Source organism: Leptinotarsa decemlineata, unplaced genomic scaffold, assembly GCF_025532065.1.
Source record: "Leptinotarsa decemlineata unplaced genomic scaffold, Ldec_3_MD MMD2_tig00000882_RagTag_RagTag, whole genome shotgun sequence".
NCBI lineage: Eukaryota > Metazoa > Arthropoda > Insecta > Coleoptera > Chrysomelidae > Leptinotarsa > Leptinotarsa decemlineata.
The window spans coordinates 18,736,665-18,758,093 of record NW_027412556.1 but is presented as its reverse complement, the minus strand read 5'-3'; the positions used below and the strand labels follow the sequence as shown (position 1 = coordinate 18,758,093).

Below are 21,429 nucleotides of genomic sequence, written 5' to 3'. Positions count from 1 at the left end.
AAATAGAAATGTGTAGTATATCTTTTCGCATATCAGAGCATGTTAATATTGTTATTTTTAGTGTCTATAGCGTCCTTCTAGCGTTGTGCCTAATCATATCGCCGAAAATTTCGGATATAACTTATCTTTGGCCTGTACTCTGTTCGAACATAGGATAATTTCCATATTTTTTCATACAGTGAGTAAAAATGAATTAGCAACTGTTATAAGTAATCTTATTATAAAATAAAAAGTCGTCTGGTGTGGATGGTTTCACTACTCACATCATAAAAAATATTTGCAATAACATCATAGGTCCACTGCTGCACCTCATAAATCACAAAATAGCTTGTATAGTTCCTATTTTTAAAAAGGGATATATGAGTGAAGTAGAAAATTATAGACAAATATCCTTGCTAAGTGAATTTTCAAAAATTATAAATAAAAATTCTCTATTGCCGCATTTCAGCATATTACAGAAGTGTACAAAATTTTAACAGATTGTCAACACGGATTTAGGCATACTTTCTTAAAAATTATATAATATCGGTATAAGAGGATGTCTCCTGAGTTATATTAACTCCTACATGGAAAATAGGAAACTAATTGTAAAATGTAATGAATTTCAATCGGACATGCATGACGTAACTCTCGGTGTTCCACAAGGCTCTATTATAGGTCCACTACTATTTTTAATTCATGTTAATTCATGTTTAATTCATGTTGAATCATATTCAATATGGTACCTACCACCACTTTGTATGCTGACGATACCACTGTTAATGTGTCGGGTGTTACTGAGGAGGAACTCTACCACAAACTCAGGTAACGCTTGACGAAGTGTCAAAGAAATAAACTTATTTCAAACCATGGGAAAACGGTTTTCATGAATTTTAACCTTAGGAGACCATTAAAACCGGGCTGTAATTTTTTTTTATCTGAAACAACTACATGAGTTTCTTGGCACCTTTATAGACAGCAAGTTAACATTTGAACCGCACATTGACCACCTCTGCAAGCTGCTCGATAAAGCTTATTTTGCCATTTTACAGCTTAAAGATATTATTGCCAAACAGGGTCTTTTAAGTGTGTAGTATGCTTTAGCTCATTCACATATTTCATTGAATATATTAACCTGGGGACGATCGAGTCATTTACAGCGCGTCTTTGTTGCTCAGAAAAGATTACTGAGAATAATTTTCAATATAAATCGCTTAGATAGCTGTAAAGAAATTTTTATAAATAATAATATTTTTACGGTACCTAGTATTTACATCTATAAATATCTAGTGTACGTAAAAATTAATATACGTTCTTTGAATACCTCTGCGGAAAGGCACATGTACAATACACGACATAAAAAATTATTGTCGATACCTGTGCATGAAACAGCTGCATTTAAAAACTCTCTATACTATAACTGTATTATTTTATTCAACTGTGTTCTTTTGCCTATCAAAGAATGAAGTTATGTTCTTTAAAAAATGAAATTAAAAAATATATGATGCTGAATGCTTTTTATAATATAGATGAGTTTCTAAGTAGAAATAAATAAATGACCTGTCAAATTGATAACATGAGGAATGAGGAATCTAAACTATTTCCTCATTGTGTAAACTTTTTGTTCTTTGTGAATATTTTGTTTTGTCCCATATACACCTGTTTTTTTGTGAATTTTACAAGTATAAGTTATATTATACAATAATATTTTTTAAATATTTTCATGTGTGAAAATGTGACAATTCAGTTTTCTTTGTCTTTTCGTCATTTATTTTCTTACATGATTCTATTGTATTTAATTGACGTGCCAAATGTACACTATTGTATCAAATATTGGTAAATAAATATTTCTTTTTCTATTCTAGTTATTATTGCTGCATAGAATGCGATTTAACACTGGATTTAGCCCAAATATATTACCATTCAGTTGATCATTTTAAAGGTGTTATCTTTGAAATATCAAACTTTTTTCTATTTTAATTCAGTTGTTTGACAAATGAAGATGGCTATGTCATTTGTGAAATATATTTTGAAGATATGAGTTAGTAATATAAAATAGCTAAATGGGCTAAGGAAGTACATTTCCAAAAATATCGGAAGTAGTGTACAACTAAAAATTCTCAATAAATTCACAAAATGAAAATAGAATAAAAATGAGAAAATTTTTCTGTCATTTAATTCAGTAAAATAACAATAAAATAAAACTGTTTTATTGTAATTTTTTTATTGTATTAATTTAAGCATGAGATGCTTAAGGTATTCAATTTGAGAAGGATATAAAACTAACGATTAAGCCAATTCTACCCGAAACGCTCCAGCACACGAATATTCAAATATTCATCTTGAAACAATACTACAATATTTGCCAAAAATTACCTAGGGCCGTTTAATTTACAAGTTTAGATTACTTGCTGTGAACTGTTGGTTCACATCCTAGAAAGTTATACTGAAAACCAGTTGAGAAATCGCATCTCAGTTTCTTTCAACACGTGATCAAATGTAAGATTGATTAAGTTTAATCTTCCTCTTGAAGACACGTGTTTCAATGGCCAAGTGATCATCTTCAAAAGTAAAATTGATTACATTTATTCTTTCTCTTGATGATTGAAACACGTGTGGAGGTGTTAAAAATAACGGTTTGGTATTGGGATACAACTTTGTAATTTTTCTCTTTGAAAATCATTCGATTCAATGTATCATCATTTGAAGTAACATTTATTGAGTTTTTGGGAAATGCGAATGAATTAAGTAATAAAAAAGAGATCACATTTGCCAGTTGTCGAAAGTTGTCAATCCCAATTACTATATTTTTTCGCGGAGTGCTCCAAAGTGATGGAAGATTATTGGGAGATTACTTCTTTTGGAAGATAATGAAAATGATTTTTCATCATAGACGATTTTTTTATATGATAATAATCCCAGCACATAAAAATCGAGGAAAAATGAAGCACAGCTGGACCAGTTTTTATGTTTTTTGTGTTTTAGGATTTGTCTTCGTCGGGAATAAAATAACAAGTATTGGAAAATGATATTTATTTAATAATAATAATAAAAGAACTGAAGCACAGCTGGACCAATTTTTATGATTTTCGTGTTTTAGGATTTGTCTTCGTCGGGAATAAAATAACAAGTATTGAAAAATGATATTTATTCAATAATAATAATAAAAGAAATGTAGAACAGCTGGACCAATGTTTATGATTTTTGTGTTTTTGGATTTATCTTCGCCGGGAATAGAATAATAAGTATTCAAAAATGATATTTTGTCAACCGGCATAATCGTAGGCTTACAAAAAATGAATCGAAGAAGAGAATTCAAATAATTCACTGAACAGGACCGATTAACAGAAAAAAAAATTAATTCTGATTCTACTTTCCCTCTATAATGATAGATTTATGATGTCTGTATATCTACTACAAACCATAATAATCCAACAAGTGTAATAAAAAAGAAACTTGAAAATTCAAACAGAGTCCAACCAGTCAGTAATTCCATCTTTTTATATATTTTGACTGAATAATTGAAAAACTAAAAGTTTAAATATTCAACTTTCTCAATGAGGCTCAAGATTCAGAAAAAAGTTCGATTCCATTTTCAAAACCTATTTGTAACCTATTTTAAAACCTATTTACTTTGCCAAATATCAAAAGAATGGCAAGTCAAGATATCATATTCAATAGTCTATAAGAATACAAACATACAGTATGTTTACCGAGGAATCAACTTAGGTTGATATTTTCTTCCTCTACTTTCAATTAATAGGTTCATTTGTACACAAAATTTATAAATCTGACAAATTACTAACTAACTGGTCTCTTCAACGATTTATATTACGCAATAACTGTTCTGGGTAAACTTTTCAGTTCGCATTCTATTACACTTGAGCAGATTCTCTGTTGATCCATATTCATTAAATTTTCAGTTCATAAATGATTATATAGACTCAAAACACATCAAGAAACATTCTGATACTATTTTGAAATGAGTCAAAAATGTACTTTTACGTGAATAGGTAGAACTTGTCACGTCGTTGGGAATTCACCCAAAGAAAATACGTTCCATTTTATTCGCCGTGACTTTCATATTCACCGTTGCCAACAGCTTTGGAAAATTACCAATATATGGAATTCATTACACACAGATTGGATCGCTCATCCATGTATTTTTAAGTCTCCTTCGAGATTTCAATGAATAATCTCCAACTGAGTTACGGTTTCAAAATAGAAACAGATGAATCTTGGCAACTAAGAGTACACGTGTTCTTTTGCAGTAATTGATTCGATTCATAAAGTTGGTCTCAGTCGCATTCTTCATTCACAATGAACAAAGTTTCCTAATATTTTTAGAGAATTCATATCTTGTGAGACGTTTCAATAATAAATTGTTTTGATCAAATAATGTGATTTTTCACGGCTGGAGATAACTGTATCAAGAAATTTTCCGGAACTTTTGCCAGGTTTTTATGCCTGACGTTCCGTCTACAACTTCGGTGGTACCTGTCGTAGAATGAATTCAAAAAAAGCACTGTTCTCAAACAACAAAAACACTTTTCTCAACGCGCGTTTCACCATCCGAGTTGGTGTCTTCAGGAGATGAAGGGCCTACACTTGTAATTTCATATTTGTACATAGACTCGTTACGGTTTTTGAAGTGTGACAGTACTTCATATCGCGCGACGAGGATGTTGTAGTTCTGTTTTTGTGAAGAGTGCTTTTGAACACTGTTTTGGACAGTGTAGTATATTCGTTCTCCGTACTTTCTAAGGACTCTCAAAGTTTGTGCGACGTTTCCAGTCAAGGTAGACTTTCCTTCTTGTTATGGAATAGGAAGTGTAAAAAGTATAACATATACAGCTGAATCATTCATGACTGCTTCGATGATTGTTTGAATTATATGACATGTTTATGTTATGAAATATTACACGAATTGAATGAATTGTTAGTATTGAACGCGGTCTGTGGTAGTCAGCACTCCTGGTATACTCGTACAAACTATATTTTCTCGATGACCGGGTATAATGATAGGGTGTTTTGTGAAAGTGAAAAACTGAAACTGAATAAGTCATAGGGAAAAATGAAAATTTCTAACATGTCACTAGTAAGTTGATTCATCTGATGATAATGTTGAGTGCAAGCCTAGTGAGGTCTACTATTATTATTATTATTCCTCTCTTTTGAACTACACATCACGAGTATCTCCATAAACTTTATTCGAAAAAAATTATCACATGTTTCGCTAACGGAGTACATTTTTTGTAGTGAACTAAGTACCTATAAGTTCTTTCTTACTTTGGTATTTATATACCTTACGTAATCACAAATACGACTACCTACCTTGTTATTCACTCGATCTAATTACCTGAAATATCTACAACTTTTATATACCTAATGTACAGCTTCAATTTTGATTACAAAAGCATATTGCATCAATTCTATGTCAATACCTCATCGGTTTTCAGAAAAACAAGTTTAATACTGGTGATCTATTAAAATCTAGTTGTTCATTCAATAAAATATTCGAATTTTTAATTTTATAAATTTCCATTGCTTTCAAATGATTCAGCTTCAAACCTTCATTTTCTATGTGTGAAATTTCGAAATCTTCGTTAAAGATATGATTTTCTTCTGAAAGATGATTTGAATATATTGAACTCATTTAATTTTTTATATTGCTCTTATGATGTTCCTGGATATGATTTCTAAACGTTCTGCCAGTTTGACTGATATATACATCAGGACACGTTTCACACTTCAAAATATATACTCCTGATTTCTTGGATTAGGATGTTTTGTCTTATTTTTTTTTAACCCTATGGAGGTGGCGCCAAGTCTGACAGATCCGACGCATATTCACTCGCTCGGTATTTCTCGGGGGATTATCCGAGAAAACTGTCATTCCCAGTACTTTCCTATTTTGGTTAGTAGTAACCGTGTAACAAGCGCAGACGGAGTATTATTTCATTATTCGTGAGATATAAGCTTAAAAGTCTGAGAGACCCGGCGCCACCTCTGGTGTTGCTTAGTTGTGTTTTTTCATTCATTCGGTAAGTTATCGAGATTTTTAGTGAATAGTTTTTTTATCGATGGTATGATTGTTTCCAGGAATGGATTATGAAAAGGAGCAGAAGAGATTACGTCAAATGTGGGCAGAAGTTGCTGAGATTACAGAGGTACCTGATGATGAGGAAGCTAAATTAGCTTTAGAAATTGATACTATAGAAACAAGAAGTACAGATAGTGAATCAGAACAAGAGTGTGAAGATATAGTTGAAGCAGAGGAAGTACCTCCTCCAGAAAAAAATCCAAGATATCCCATGTCTATATATATATATATATATATATATATACAGTGTGGCAGATAATTATGCGAGGGGAAGATCTGCCAGACCAACTGATTTGATTGAAATAAAAGCCCTGTTTGAACTATTATATCTCGCTGGTACTCTGAAAAGTTGCCGTTTGAATACCAAAGATATTTGGGATAAACAAGGAATGGGAGTTGAAAGATTCTGGGTAACAATGTCTGAACAGCGCTTCCGATTTCTACTAAATTGTTTGTGATTTGATGATCTTTCTTCCAAAAATGAAAGAAGAGAATATGAAAAATTGGCACCAATTAGAACTGTTTTTGAACTTTTTGTGGAGAATTGTAAAAAAGCCTATACTTTAGGACTAAATACAACTATAGATGAAGAACTTGAAGGCTTTCGAAGTCGATGTGGATTTAAGCAGTATATTCCTAGTAAGCCAAATTGATATGGAATTAAAATTTTTGCTCTGGTTGATGCTGCTACTGCAATAATTTGGGGGTTTATATTGGACAACAACCGGAGGGTCCCTATAATCGCTATAATCGAAAAACTGATCCATATAGCGTTGTTTTACGGCTAATTGAGCCAATTTCTGGAACTAATAGGAACGTGACCTGTGACAACTGGTTTACTAGTATTTAATTGATCAAAAATTTACTAATAAACCATAAAATAACTTTTGTTGGAACCATTGAATAAAATAAAAAAGAACTACCACCAGAATTCATAAACACGAGACAGAGACCAGTATATTCTACCGTATTTGGTTTTCAAGAAGATATGACACTAGTATCATATATCCCCAAGTAATATAAAACGGTTCTATTGATACCAAGCTTACACCACGACGACATAATCGACTTATCAACAGAAGAAAAATCAAAGCCTGAAATAATAACATATTATGATTCAACAAAAGGAGGTGTAGATAACTTAGAAAAGTTATGTGCTACATATAACGCGGCCAGAAACACAAGAAGATGGCCAATGGTTGTTTTTTATACTTTGCTAAATATAGCAGGTGTAAATTCACAAGTCATTTATGCTTCGAATAACAAAAAGTATTCAACTATTCGTAGAAAATATTTCACAAACCTTGCTGAAGGATTGACCCAAATGTATATACAGCGACGTTCTTTGGAGGTGAATATACCAAAAGAAGTGAGGGAACGAAGGCAAGATTATGCTGGCTCTTCTACTGCAACCCAGCTGTCCCAAGAACATGTTCCAGGAGTACGCAAAAAATGTTTTTTTTTTTGCAAAAAAGACTATCAAACAAGATTTTCATGTGAAAAGTGTGGAAAATGTATTTGTGTATCCCACCTCAAAGCTTGGTGTTCTGAATGTACCAATTCAATCATAAACTTGTGGAATGAACATTTTGGTTCATTGAGTACACAGTTATACCAAAATAGTAGAGATTTTTATAATATTTTATTTGTTGTTGGATATTTTGATAAGAGTAACATTTTTGTGTATCTACTTCATTTATTTCGTTTATTTATGCCTTTCATTATATTTTCATTATATTTTCACATTTTGGGACAATTAAACGTCTATTTGATCACCTCTAATCATTTGATTTGAAGAAAAAAATGCCACGTATGTATTTTGAATATGGATCTCTCAGACTCAGCGCCACCTCCCGTGTCATGAAAACAGGCGCCACCTCCGTAGGTTTTTACCTATCTTTCCCAACGTATTATCTGTTCTATATGCAATTTAAATATCTCGTTCAATCAAAAATGAAGCCACTTTTTCTGTTGTTTGTCCAAAGTATGTCCAATATGTCCAAAAATACCGAAAAGCTACTGTGTTAGCGAAACATATCGTGATATATTTTTTTGAATGAAGTTTGTGGAGATCAAATCGTAAGGTGTATTTTATGAAATTTCTATGTGTCTTCATCAAGAAACGTCTAAATCAATCAGAAAATTATTATTTTCTTTGTTATACTCCTGGAAACTCTTTACTCGTAACATAAGTATTTCATACATAATCCATGCTTCCACTACCAACATGTTCCACTACAATGACACACATAATTGACAATGCTCTCAGTAGACAAATGTTGAATTTGGTCAAATTTCTTGTGAGAACCAGTTTTATCAACGTTCCAAATCCTCATTAATTTAAAAGAAAGCAAGACTCGTTTCTCTTTTGGTGGACATAAACATTTTTTTTATTCGAAAAATGGTTCTACAAAAATCGTTGTTCATCATGAAAACAGTGTTGAATTGTTTGATGTATTTCCGTTATTTTCAAGTGTTCCTATACTATTGAATATTTGGGACATCTTCTTAGGGTATTCAAAGATCCAATAGTTGAAGAATACAAACAGCTACCACAAATCTGCATGGAACAGAAATTTTCAGCAACTGTTTCAATAGATAGCACCTCAATGAAAAACCAATTGTTTTTCTTCATAGCTTATCTCTCATAGAGAAGATTTGAACTGGAAGGAAGAAATTGGATTCCTTTTTTCGGATTCGGATCCGATATGAAGATTGTTGATACAAATAAAACTGAGACAAAGGACTTTGTTTCTACTCCCAACAACAGATTATCGGATATAAAGGTCAAAATTTTTCAAGATTTTAAGGAAAATTTGAACATTTAGAACATCATCATTTTTCATAACAGTTACGGTGAGAATTGTACTCGAATTGCACTGGAATTTTCCCGAAATAGTACAATAACTTGAGTAGTGTTTTTATATTTGAAATTATTTTTTCATTGCAGCCCTGAAGAAGGCAAAAATAATCTTCGAAACATTGACATTGAAAATAAATACAGATTACTGTATTTTTAGCCCACTTGCTCGTGAGAATACATATATATTGTGTTCATATATTCAATCAAAAACAACAGTTAGAGATGGCTCATCTATCAGAGTTGCCCTCAGTTTAGAAATCGATATCTGTAGAAGAAATTGCAGTACTTTCTTGAACATAAGCTCGTTGCTTTCCCCTCTATTATGAGAATTGCGGTATCGCAAGGCAAAATGTTATCAGGAAAATAGCTGAAAACAATGGGTTCTTTAAAAAATGGTTGTTAAGTCACTTGGTGTGATATAAAGTTATTTCAGTTACTACTGTGTTTAATTCGGTATGTGTGACTTATGACTGATTTCTCGAAAAGAAACGGCCACAAAATCAATACTATATTCAATGGTCATTGATGAAAGTATATTGATCAGGTTGAACAAGCTACTGAAACTCTTATCTAACGACAGTCTGCACAAATTCCATTTCAGAGACCAGAAAAGTCTAGTGTAAGTTAACATATCTTGGACCATGGAATAAATAAGCATGACCTGAAATTTCTGACACCACTACGTGACACCAGATATTTGTATGCTCTCAAAAGTCTGGAAACAGCAAAGTGAAAATATTCTGTTGGACTTAGCACGTACAATAGAAAATATTCACACTATTCACCGAAGAACTCATTAATGACAATTGAAAGTTGAACCTTTTGAATATAAATATCCTAAGTAAGAGTTCACCTCCTGATGACGACAACTTGGTTGATGAAACCTAACATATGAAGATTGTTACTTGTTCAATATATGGAAGCAGTATTTGTTAATAATTCGTCAACATACTCATAAAATTCGCAACAAATTGATAGTGAACAGGTTGTGAAAAACTTTTTTAATTGGTAGAGACATATGAATGAAATTTTAGTTTGTTTTCTCAGAAATAAATAGACAATTGAATGATTTCTTAGATTTACCCAGTTTGAATTGAAGGGGTTATATTTTTAGGAGTGATAAATTTTTTGGGAAAGAAAGTTTTTTGGAAGATTCTCTCATCCCTTTTTTTTGTATCAGATGGATTAGTAGAAAGCCAAAAACTTTCTTTCCCAAAAAATTTACCCAGTTCTTTTTAACTTTCCATCACTTTCACTATGGAGATACAAGAATAAGATACGATAAAGTTTCTAGACTTGATAACATAACGTATTCCAAAAACACTTTATTGTGAGATTTTCACTAAATTGTTTTACAAAAACGCAACACGTGTTTCGCCATACAAGGGCTTCATCTGGCGTGTCTTTCAACTAATTCTACACAATTTAGAAGAAAAGAGTTTGAAACTTAATCTTCTAGAATGTTTAGAAATCAATAGATTCAGGAATTCGGGTAATTTACTGAATGATCAATTAGAACTCAATAACTCTCCGTTACTGAATATATTTTTTCAAATGTGAAAATGGTACATAAGTGCAGGTAATTTAATTCGTTAGAAACTCAGGTAAAATATCAGCTACTTAAAATCCAGGTACTTTGTTTACAGGTACTTTGATTTCAGGTACTCCTTAAACTATATATATATATATATATTTAGTATGGAATGTGTAGAATTTGTTGAAAGACACGCCAGATGAAGCCATTGTATGGCGAAACACATGTTGCGTTTTTGTAAAACAATTTAGTGAAAATCTCACAATAAAGTGATGTGAATTTCAGTGAAGAACTGTACTCAATAAAACAGAAATCATCACTAATCTGATTCTCAAATGACCAAAAAAACCATAAAAAAATATACCTAATTCAAAGAGACATGAAAATAATTACAGGTCGTTAACCCATTTGGGCTAACTCAGTATAAATATTTGAAATAACATTATTAAAAAATAATGTTGTGAATATAGCATCTTGAACTTAAAATAACTTGATCATTCATATCAAAATTTACAAAAACCAGAATTTGGTGTTAGATATCGTGTGAATCAGATGTTTTACCAAACTGGAAAAACATTTAAAGTACGCATAAAAGAATATTGATATATAAAAGTAATTTGAGCGAATGGTGGATACTCATCCACCTCAATGACGGTTTTGAATTTCTTCATTTCCAGAAGGAATGTTAGAAACCTAACCTTCTGGAAAGTATGTGAATCAATATATACAATATCAAAGAAACGATCAAGTTGATTCGAATAATTCTGCTAACTTTGTTCTCACTGAGAAATCATACAGAATCTCGTTAGGTTTCGGTCGGTTATTAGTAGTCAATAAAGAATCTATCCGAGAACTTGATTGAGGCTTAGGTAGCAGCTGTTTCTAGAATACAAAATGATTTTGAATTGTGAGTGAATACTGATGGTGGAAGCGATTGTATAGCGAAACACGTGTCGAGATTTCATAATAAAAGTTTCATCGCGTTTGAAACGATTGCCACCTTGTTTTTTCGATTTATGCTTTATCGGAGCAACAAAACATATTTATATCAGATACATAAATTTTCAACAATTCACTCTGTTAAATTCATATCATAGTAAATTGCCTAGTAGGAAATAATATTTTTATTGCTCGATACTCATTTTGGAATACATTTACATTTATGAATGTAACGACAATAAAAACAATACGTTAGTTGGATGAACTATATTTATGTTTTATTTATTTTATGTGTACAATAGACTGGAACATACATTTATGGGTGCACCTGTCAATGAAAACTCAATTTATTTTTTCTGAAATCTCAAATTAAAATTGAAGGTTAACGATTGTTTTATTATTGTGTTATTTTTTCCTCATTTATTTTTCCTTTTCGTTTGAAATGAAAAAGTTCAAGTGAACTACTTCATTAGGTTAGGCGCATTTACTTCACTTTACTCGGTCTGATCAAGTATCATAAGTTTTCGTATATGTTCTAGGAGCTAGAAGTTAATAACACCTTACCGTACCAAAACATGGTTACCGATTCCCCCACCCCAAAACACAAATTGAAAAACCGCTCATACTTAGGTTTCCGTTTAGTGTCAAACTATGACTAAAATATTCTATGTTCTTTAATTCTTTTTGATTTGGCCCGTTTGACCAATATAAAGTTTCGACAAGAGCCACACGCCAATGTATATACTCCTGATCTATTCGACACTGAAGTTTTGTCTTTATTGCTTTTAATAAATTCTCCTGAACCTCAGGAAGCTATTGTATAGCGAAACACGTGTTATGTTTGTTTGAAGGTGATTGACAATGTTTCGTGATGAATTTCACTAGTTCGGACTTCCATTGTCTATTAGATAAAATGATTTGAAATCCCTGAAACAAGTAAAAAAGAATAATTAAAAAAAAAGAATAGTTGAAAATAACAATTATATTAAGCAACAATAAACCTGAAATGAAATGATAGTAAAATAACCTACAAGTAAAAATATAATAATTGAATAAATAAAAATTAAAGGAATGCAAAAAGAAAATAATAAAAATAAAAAAGTGTAGAGATTCCAAGTCACGTTAGTTCACGACGTTTCGATTGTTGGTATCTACAATCGTCTTCGGGTGATGACTGGACTGATTCCTCCGAGAGATGACTATTTTATAGGTCGTTGAAATACTTTCACTTTCTCTACTTTCCATTTTCCGCTTCACTGATTCCGTAAGAGATGACCGATTTGGCGGGAGTTGGTCATTTCTCGTTTGATGATGGGTTTCCATATGTTTCGTATATCTACGCTGGCCTGGCTGAATACGTTGTTGGACAACATGTATGCGGCTTCCTTAAATTTTCTCCTGAACCAATGTTCCTCTCTGTGCAAGATCTCAGCTTGGGACCACTCGATGTTGTGTTGATGGGTCCAAACATGGTCTGCTATTCCTGATTTGCTGGTTTCTCCTCGCTGTGTGTGCTTCTTGTGCTCGGCAATGCGAATATTCAATGGCCTCTTAGTTTCACCAATATAGGATTTTCCGCACTCACAGGGTATCCGGTAAATGCAATTCTTGGAATCGCAGTCCGCGTTTGGGGGCCTGGTTTTCGTGAGGCTGCTACGGATAGTGTTACCGGATCTAAAACAGGTTCTAATGTTGTACTTGGAACCAATTCTTCTTATCCTCTCCGATAATCCTCTGATGTAGGGAAGTGAAAGCACTGGTTGTGACGGCTTCTCTTCCTTGCGAGGCTCCTGCTGTCTTTTGGCCAAAGTCTTTTCTACCATCGCTTTGGAGTATCCATTCCGCTGAAGATCACTTTTGATGATGTCTAGTTCCTTCTCGAGACCTTCCTTTGTATTACAAAGCCCAAAAGCACGGTCTAATAGAGTCTTGATGATTCCTCTTTTTGTCGATTGATGGTGGTTGGATTCGTGGTTCAGATACTGTCCCGTATGAGTGGGTTTTCGGTATACAGATGTTTCCCACTTAGTGTCGGTCCTCTTCACCAAAACGTCTAAGAATGGCAATTCATTGTGGATTTCCTTCTCCATTGTGAAAGTGATGGAAGGTCTCACGCTGTTGATGTGTTTCAGAAAGGCGTCTAGTTCAGTATTCCCGTGGTTCCATATTATGAAGGTGTCGTCAACATATCTCAACCAGACTCGAGGTTTCTTGTGGGCTTCTTCAATGGCCAGAGTTTCAAACCACTCCATATATATGTTGGCTATGACTGGTGAAAGTGGCGATCCCATTGGCAGTCCCTCATCTTGTGTAAAGAATTCGTCCTTCAGTTGGAAATAACAGTTTCGTACACAGCATCCTAGTAATTCCATAATTACTTCTATAGGTAGATTCGTTCTCTCTTTCAGGTTCCCGTCTTCGGATAGCTTCCTCTGTATGATTTGGAGTGCTTCTTCGACCGGAACGTTGGTGTAAAGGCTTTCCACGTCGAAACTAATCAGTTGATCTTCCTGTGTGACTTCAATTGACCCTAGTAGTTCGACAAAATGTCTTGAATTCTTCACAAAAGACGATGTTTTCCCTTGTAATGGTTGTATTAAGGGAAGTAAAAATCTAGACAAGTTTTGAGTAGCCGAATCTCTGGAGCTGATGATCGGTCTAAGCGGAACGTCCTTCTTGTGGATTTTGGGTAGACCATACAAGTGAGGGGGCTTAATGTGGTGCGGTGTTAGCCATGATCTTTTCTTGTCCGAAAAATAGACTTGGTGTTTTATCAAAATCTTGTACAACTTCCTTTCCATTGATGCAGTAGGGTCCCGTACGATCTTTGTGTATTGTCCCTTCTGCAGAACCTCTTCGATCTTCTGTTCGTAGAGAACGGTATCCATTACCACAGTAGCGTTTCCTTTATCTGCAGGTAGGATCTTAATGGTGTTGTCTCTACGTAGGCCGTTCAGAGCTCTACGTTCTTCCTTGCTGATGTTAGATGTTGGAACTGGTTCTCGATCCAACTGTTCTCTAATTTTCCATCTGAACTCTTCTGCCTCGGTCTGGTCAATGAGGGAACTGGTGGATTCCACTGCAGTAACTATCTCCAAAGTGGGCACAGATGTTGGCGTAATGGCAAAATTCAGGCCTTTCCTCAACAAGGATTCCTCTATTCCCGTGAGCGGGCGGGAACTCATGTTGATGACGTTGGTGGCTTCATAGTTGTCCTGTTTTCGGTCTGTATTTGGGCATTGTTTCCTCACTAACTTCCCCCACTTTCTGTTGTGGGTATTCTCCATGTCTTGGCGGATCTTCAAGCACGTCCTTTCAATCTTGGCAAAGATTGGTCCATGATCATCTTCCCATGTCTCTCTTCTTATTTCTTCGAATCGTTCTGTGGCATCCTGCAGCAAAGTTGACCTCTTCCAACGGTGATAATTGATTTGAGACCTTATCAGTGCTCGGCTGGCGCGTTCCAATATGCGTTTAGCTCTCTCTCCTGGGATTGGCGATTTCAGTAGAAAACCTTTGGGGATGATGTTATTGTCTCTGGCTCTGCACAGAAAACTGAGGTGAGTTTCTTCCTTTGTAAGCTTGACCATAGTCTTCTCATATCCTCGGAATAAGTCGCTGGTTCCGGGTCCGTACCGGGTATTCAACGTTTGTTTGAAGGTGATTGACAATGTTTCGTGATGAATTTCACTAGTTCGGACTTCCATTGTCTATTAGATAAAATGATTTGAAATCCCTGAAACAAGTAAAAAAAGAATAATTAAAAAAAAGAATAGTTGAAAATAACAATTATATTAAGCAACAATAAACCTGAAATGAAATGATAGTAAAATAACCTACAAGTAAAAATATAATAATTGAATAAATAAAAATTAAAGGAATGCAAAAAGAAAATAATAAAAATAAAAAAGTGTAGAGATTCCAAGTCACGTTAGTTCACGACGTTTCGATTGTTGGTATCTACAATCGTCTTCGGGTGATGACTGGACTGATTCCTCCGAGAGATGACTATTTTATAGGTCGTTGAAATACTTTCACTTTCTCTACTTTCCATTTTCCGCTTCACTGATTCCGTGAGAGATGACCGATTTGGCGGGAGTTGGTCATTTCTCGTTTGATGATGGGTTTCCATATGTTTCGTATATCTACGCTGGCCTGGCTGAATACGTTGTTGGACAACATGTATGCGGCTTCCTTAAATTTTCTCCTTTCTACTTCTCCATTTCGATACAAAAAATGTGGGAATCTTCCCAAGAAAGAAATTCTTTCATAAAATCACGACCATTTGTCACGAAATGAGTCGAATCCACCCATGTCATCGTGACAGTACGTAAATAACATTCATTCACCCATTTTATTAAATCCCAGGCAAAGGAATCTTGTTTAAATTGAAAGGGTATATTTTAGGAAAGAATAATTATTGGGAAAAAATGTTTTAGCATTTCACTTTTCCATCTTTATACAAAATTATTCTCTCCCAAAAATATACCCTTTCAATTTAAACAAGATTCCTTTGGCTGGGATTCAATCAAATGAGCCAATGAATGTCATTTACTTACTGTCACAATGATATAGGTGGATTCGAGCCATTCCGTGACAAAAACTCGTAATTTTATTAACAAATTGAGTGTTTTTTCTCATAATGTTATCCGTATTTGGTACTGAAGAGCCAACAAAGAAAGCAAGTGTCCTACGACGAAACATCAAGAAGTCTACTAGTGAGGATGACAGTGTTCTATGTAAGTGGAATTTGCTTCTTTCCTAAATTATATTGGCTAGGAATCCTGTGAAATATATCTGATTCTATACCATTATGGATGCGGATGTTTGGAATATGAAAGGAATAAAAAGAATGTTTTTCGTATAATTCAGCGTTCATACAAGAGTATTCGATTCGAAAGTATTTTTCTTCCGGGTAATTCAATGTTAATATGAAAATAGCTGTTTCGAGATGGTTTTTTCTTCCAGTTTGTTCCTGAAAGTTACTTCTTTGCATGAGCTACACATCTTCATTTAGAGTTAATTTTTGAAATTGATTGCTTCCCTACTTCCTTCGGAAGATTCCCACATTTTTTTGTGTCAAGATGGAGAAGTGGAGAGCCAAAACCTTTCTTTCCTATTATAAGCTTTTTCATTTTCTCTTAATGAAAGCAAAGAAACCTAATCATCAGAACACACTCACTTGTTCAATAAATAGTATGATTATTGGTAATAATACTTGGGGAAGTGCAATTCAAAAATTATTTCTCATTCCATATTGTGTTGGGAAAAAACTCCAGTAATAGTCATCATTTCTTGATATGGAGTTATTCCTTTCATAAGTCGCTACATGATTTTGAGAGGTAAGGATAATTCAAATGTGTTGCAGAAACCTGCTAGAATTACAATTCCTAGATCCAAGATCATTGTGCAACGATCGAGAAAGTTATATAATGCAAATTTTCAGCTGGAAGGCGTACTTCTCAAGATATGAACTTTCGTACTCAAGCTAGTCGATATCATTCGAGAGTATTCCACAACAACCTGGAACATTTTGAAATGTTCGGTAATAGTCTGGAATACTCGAGAATATCCTGGACCATACCAGAGATCATTGTGAAACGACGAAAGAAGTTATATGGTGTGGTAGCCTTCTATCCACCATCCAAGAAGCAGGTTTACGTATTTACCTGAGGAGTGTGCTATTGAAGGTATGAGGTCTGGATGTGAAACATCATTGTGAAACATTCCAAAGCAGTTTTCGATGCTATGGATCATTCTGGAACATTACAGATCATTTGAAGTACTTTTTGTATGGGTGGGGCAATCCTTTAGTAGGGTTGAGGGAGACTTGTTGAATGGTAGCTATGGGGTAGTGGAGGACACTACAATTCACACATACAGAAGCTTATAACCTACGCAAAAATATCAATGATTGCTTCAGAAACATGCGGTTATATCACGCGATCACCGCTGGTCGGTTCAGAAGCATGTGTAAGTCGGTAACAAAAACACGTTAGTTTCGTTAGACATTGTAAGAAAAAGTGACAGATCTCGTAACCAAAGTAAATGCTCAAGCGTTTATTATTCTGTTGTATTTTGTGTCGATCATGTACATGTACAGCAATATTTTTTAAGATAGTTCCATTACTTCGGGTAATGCGAGCTATTTACATTTACATTACCCCGCCATGTCTCCTGTGACACTTTTTGGAAAGCAACATTGAATGGAATTATTGTTCATTTTGTAGCTATTTCACATGCTATGAACAAGTAAGCGGATGATATCAGAAACTAGTTGAACGTCGGCTTCGTTAGACTGTGTAATAGAAACTATACGAAATGAAGGAATATAATGAAAGTCCATCAAAACGTATTCAAATAGCACTTCATTTCGAGATTTTCACTTTGAGTTCACGAGAGTGTTTTACTATATAATAATGTCTTTGGCCGTAGTATGAGAAACTATTTTTTTTTAAGAATAGTTATTAAAGTTTTCGATAAGACCAGAGAAAAAATTGCCAAAAATATATTCAAGAAACACTTAATTGTTAGATTTTCACTAAACAGTTTTACGAAAACGCAACACGTGTTTTGCTATACAATAGCTTCTTCAGTAAAGACCAGCAAATCTGGAATAGCAGGGCATGTCTGGGCTCATCAACATAACATCAAGTGGTCACAAGCTGAGATCATCCAGAGGGATGAACGCTGGTTAGGGAGGAGGTTCAAAGAAGCTGCATACGTATTGTCCAACGAAGCATTTAGCCGAACTATCGTAGAGATACGTAACATATGATTTCGACGTGATTTCAACAAACTGAGGTTTATAGTTTTCGAATATATGTTATTACTGTAAAAAAGGAACTGAAAACTTGATTGGTGTTCCAGAAATAGAATGTTTTTAACATTTTTAATTTTTCCTAATAAAAATACAATTTTCCCACTTTTCCCTGTATGTAACAAGTTTTGCCAACCATTCACACTACCACACAATCTCATTTCAACTTTCTGACCACAGCCCGGGTCCCCTGGCCAGTAACTAATAATAATTATTTTAAAATTAACTCAAATGAAAGTATACTGAGTATATTAATTTAATTTCACTTTTGAAATAGGTCAGTACCTATCTACATGAAGGCAACACAAAACCAAAATGTCCCATCGGTTTATCAGGCCGCTCAAATCAATTTTCTTGCGCCATACTTTCAATTTTGCTATACCTCTCAAACTATTGATATTAATTGTATGGTGTAATAGTTAATTATGGTGTGCATGGAATGATCAGGCTAACTAATGTATTTACCTTTCTAAAGATATACATATACCATAGTGAACTTTTTTGAAGACGTATCAGCTACGTCACACCACCAACTGAGATGATGGCGAAACGTCGACATCTGAATAATACACACAGCATGAAAACCTGGAAAAGTAAGTTCTCATATTTCACAATCCGATACTGAAAACATCAAGTTTTGGCTACCTGATGTTCCATATTGCCATACTATTATCAGGAGTAATACCCCTGATATCGAGAGCATACATCAGGTTGAGCAGTGTAGCAATATTTCTCTGGAGATGTTTGTAATATGTCATGTTTAGCTTTGCGATATTATTGAGTTGGTCGATATGCACGATTTCAAATATTATCTTCGCGTGGTCTTTATCAGCTTGAGCAATAATTCTTTCAATTCAAATATTTGTAATCCTTACAAAATTCATTTAAATATACAGCGAGTTATCCAAATCGTATCCATTGTAGCTTAGTGTTTGTTGAGAAGTGGACGAATTGACCTAAAGAAAAAGAAAGTCCATTGTTCATGAATAGACCAGCCGATAACTTTTTTAAGGTAAATAATATAATATTTTTCTTCGATGCATTTGACCTACATAATCTTTTGAACTCCTCCAACAGTCTGATAGTTAATCACTAAAGACGAACGTAAACATTTGAAATATTATGAAATGTGTAATGATTTGAAATGAAAATTGTTTTCTATCTGTTATTGTTTGACAAACTGGAATGAAACAAATATCTTTGTTTATTATATCAACTGACACCTCTGAACTATCATAACTTCTTTCAATAATACTGCCTGCATCATGGTCGCATAATCTAGACTTTGATGATATTTTGTTTCTTATTATGTTCGGTATTGCTCTACTTATTCCCTAAGTGAATACTTTGCAAAAGCCCAGTTTGGTATAAAATTTCGAATAATCTTTTATTCTATTGAAAACTGTTTCGAAAAACGACAGAAGAGAAAAATGTTCTATTATATTCTATTATATCGTTGGTACATTATGTTTTCAATAAGCAAATTTTCATTTAACGGATTTTTTCACTTTCACCTAATGATACAAATTTTGTATGAGAAAATATATATAAAAAAAATTGAAATAAGGAAACTGCAATATCATGAGAAATTGTTTCGAAAGCAAATCAAGAGCTTCCTTACTGATAAGAAAGTTCGTTCCTACAGAATTACATTTTGGAATGTGATAATTTCAAAACCCACTTCAAACTGATTTAACGTTGAATTATACGAGTTTTATCAGAATTGATAATTTTCTGATACTATTCATTGAGTATATCTTGGAGATTGTTTTCCATATTCTGGTAATACTTCATTGGGGGATTTTAACTGAACAGTTGACAAAAACGCAACACTTGTGTTCTTTAGGCCTGTTGATACTGACTGAATTCTAAATGAGGTTTGAATCATTTGTCCTTTCACCTGTTCGAAGACTAATAATTTCATCCGAGTTCAGAATCTCAAGTTCGATATTCAGTCATTAACTGAATTTTCAGAATTCCAAGCATTTCGGAAGATTCGAGTTTCAAACCTTCTTTTTCGAAATGTAATAATGTAAAACAGTGCATCTCAAGTGGAAAAAATAACATTACTGTTCATATTTATCTATCACTCTGATGATTCGTGTTACTACGAGTACTTATGAGAGCCTCTATTGTGTGATAAGAATTAGGTGATACGAGATTTCAGTAACTTCCGATTTTTTTGTGAACTGATTACCCAATCAAGTTACTTAGCAGAAGTGTATTCAAATCAGCCTAATATACCTTTATCTTTTATTAAATCACATATTGAGAACTTTTCGATTTGACGAATTTGGGCCCAATTATTTTCTATGAATCTAAGTTGAACTATGTCAATAGATAATTTTCTATTCGAGAGAGTATAGAAGATAAATTAAATTTTACGTACTTGATAATTCATGTATCGTTATGTTCGTAGAGATGTTCTGATTATTATTAATATCATATCGATAACATTACTTTTTCAATAACCAATTTATTCATATCAGCCTGTGGAGTTATTGAAATTGGTTATAATTGTGGAATGGAAAAATTTCATCAAATACCATCGGAAATATTATTGGATAATTGTTCCAATAATTTATTAATTCATTTTTTATGGATCTTCAGTCACCATATTTTTCTTCACTCATCAATTATAACACAACTTGAAATAATAAGTGATATAAAAGTGATCTGTATTTTTGATCAGCATTAGATTTTCAATTGAAAATTTAACAAGTTTCATTGATAATTATAACGATGAATACAATTTAATATATCACGAAAACGATGTTAAACCTATAGAATGCCAAACTGAAATAACTTTTTGAAATGTTTTTCCTCCAAAAGGGTGTTGAAATATCACAACATTTCAAAACTAACTTCAGGTGGGAATGAAAGGTTTTTGGCTTTCTACTTCATCTTGATACAAGAGATTCGTGAATCTTCTAAACAAAGGAGGAAACCAGTCATTTTCGAAGATTCAACTCTTTGCAAAGATGTGTAGATCATGCAAAAAAGTTACTTTCAGACACAAAATATCAATTTTTTACGGAATTGAATCAGATATCATTCACAGGATTGCTACACAATATATTAATTGAAAGAGGTAAAATTTCACTTGAATTGAACACTGTCATCCTCACCGGTAAACAACCGATGTTTCGGCAAAAGACACTTGCCTTGTTGCCTCATTGTCTTATTCTACT

The 21,429-nt window shown here is 33.5% G+C and overlaps 1 protein-coding gene across 3 annotated transcripts in view; it reads left to right on the top strand.

The window, feature by feature from the left end:
• The window catches only part of LOC111506188 (sodium-coupled monocarboxylate transporter 1), a 260,551-nt gene that overhangs the window by 147,888 nt on the left and 91,234 nt on the right, over nt 1-21,429 (top strand). The window contains exon 1 of one of the 3 annotated variants that reach the window (XM_023161192.2): nt 19,093-19,250. The exons of the other annotated variants lie outside the window; for them this stretch is intronic. The gene's annotated coding sequence lies outside the window, so the exon portion shown is untranslated. Of the gene's footprint in view, nt 1-19,092; nt 19,251-21,429 lie in introns of those variants that run through there. 3 annotated transcript variants of the gene reach the window in all.